Source organism: Perkinsus marinus (assembly GCF_000006405.1).
Source record: "Perkinsus marinus ATCC 50983 genomic scaffold scf_1104296958182, whole genome shotgun sequence".
Taxonomy (NCBI): domain Eukaryota; phylum Perkinsozoa; order Perkinsida; family Perkinsidae; genus Perkinsus; species Perkinsus marinus.
This window is the reverse complement of record NW_003206873.1, coordinates 1-1,326: the sequence shown is the minus strand read 5'-3', so window position 1 is coordinate 1,326 and position 1,326 is coordinate 1. Positions and strand designations below refer to the sequence as shown.

The window sequence follows — 1,326 nt, the reverse complement described above, 5'->3', positions numbered from 1 at the left end:
AGAGGTTTAGCGATAGGTGATCCATGTGGACCGACAACGGCCCACATTTTGGAGTCGCTATCGTCTAGTGGTTAGGACGTCACGTTGTGGCCGTGACAACCCCGGTTCAAATCCGGGTAGTGACTTTGATATGTACCAAATTGTACGCTTCTTGAGTCGCTATCGTCTAGTGGTTAGGACGTCACGTTGTGGCCGTGACAAGCCCGGTTTAAATCCGGGTAGTGACTTTGACGTGTATCAAATTGTACGCTTCTTGAAAAGGTTTAGCGATAGGTGATACATGTGGACCGACAACGGCCCACATTTTTGAGTCGCTATCGTCTAGTGGTTAGGACGTCACGTTGTGGCCGTGACAACCCCGGTTCAAATCCGGGTAGTGACTTTGATATGTATTAAATTGTACGCTTCTTGAAGAGATTTGGCGATAGGTGATCCATGTGGACCGACAACGGCCCACATTTTTGGGTCGCTATCGTCTAGTGGTTAGGACGTCACGTTGTGGCCGTGACAACGTCGGTTCAAATCCGGGTAGAGACCTTGACATGTATGAAATTGTACGCTTCTTGAAGAGGTTTAGCGATAGGTGATCCATGTGGACCGACAACGGCCCACATTTTTGAGTCGCTATCGTCTAGTGGTTAGGACGTCATGTTGTGGCCGTGACAACCCCGGTTCAAATCCGGGTAGTGACTTTGGTATGTATCAAATTGTACGCTTCTTGAAGAGATTTGGCGATAGGTGATCCATGTGGACCGACAACGTCCCACATTTTTGGGTCGCTATCGTCTAGTGGTTAGGACGTCACGTTGTGGCCGTGACAACCCCGGTTCAAATCCGGGTAGAGACTTTGGTATGTATCAAATTGTACGCTTCTTGAAGAGATTTGGCGATAGGTGATCCATGTGGACCGACAACGTCCCAGATTTTTGGGTCGCTATCGTCTAGTGGTTAGGACGTCACGTTGTGGCCGTGACAACCCCGGTTCAAATCCGGATAGTGACTTTGACATGTATCAAATTGTACGCTTCTTGAAGAGGTTTGGCAATAGGTGATCCATGTGGACCGACAACGTCCCAGATTTTTGGGTCGCTATCGTCTAGTGGTTAGGACGTCACGTTGTGGCCGTGACAACCCCGGTTCAAATCCGGGTAGTGACTTTGACATGTATCAAATTGTACGCTTCTTGAAGAGGTTTAGCGATAGGTGATCCATGTGGACCGACAACGGCCCACATTTTTGAATGGCTATCGTCTAGTGGTTAGGACGTCACGTTGTGGCCGTGACAACCCCGGTTCAAATCTGGATAGTGACTTTGATATGTATCAA

The 1,326-nt window shown here is 48.6% G+C and overlaps 9 non-coding genes across 9 annotated transcripts; all 9 read left to right on the top strand.

Annotated features, from left to right (window-relative positions):
• The first annotated feature begins 53 nt into the window (after nucleotides 1-53).
• On the top strand, nucleotides 54-125 carry Pmar_PMAR012243. Its single transcript has one exon. It is a non-coding gene; the product is annotated as a tRNA-His (tRNA).
• Nucleotides 126-155: 30 nt separating this feature from the next.
• Nucleotides 156-227, top strand: Pmar_PMAR012242. Its single transcript has one exon. It is a non-coding gene; the product is annotated as a tRNA-His (tRNA).
• Nucleotides 228-310: 83 nt separating this feature from the next.
• Nucleotides 311-382, top strand: Pmar_PMAR012241. The gene has a single exon. It is a non-coding gene; the product is annotated as a tRNA-His (tRNA).
• Nucleotides 383-465: 83 nt separating this feature from the next.
• Nucleotides 466-537, top strand: Pmar_PMAR012240. The gene has a single exon. It is a non-coding gene; the product is annotated as a tRNA-His (tRNA).
• Nucleotides 538-620: 83 nt separating this feature from the next.
• Pmar_PMAR012239 lies at nucleotides 621-692 on the top strand. The gene has a single exon. It is a non-coding gene; the product is annotated as a tRNA-His (tRNA).
• An 83-nt stretch (nucleotides 693-775) lies between these two features.
• Nucleotides 776-847, top strand: Pmar_PMAR012238. The gene has a single exon. It is a non-coding gene; the product is annotated as a tRNA-His (tRNA).
• Nucleotides 848-930: 83 nt separating this feature from the next.
• Pmar_PMAR012237 lies at nucleotides 931-1,002 on the top strand. The gene has a single exon. It is a non-coding gene; the product is annotated as a tRNA-His (tRNA).
• Nucleotides 1,003-1,085: 83 nt separating this feature from the next.
• Nucleotides 1,086-1,157, top strand: Pmar_PMAR012236. Its single transcript has one exon. It is a non-coding gene; the product is annotated as a tRNA-His (tRNA).
• An 83-nt stretch (nucleotides 1,158-1,240) lies between these two features.
• On the top strand, nucleotides 1,241-1,312 carry Pmar_PMAR012235. The gene has a single exon. It is a non-coding gene; the product is annotated as a tRNA-His (tRNA).
• Nucleotides 1,313-1,326: the final 14 nt, after the last annotated feature.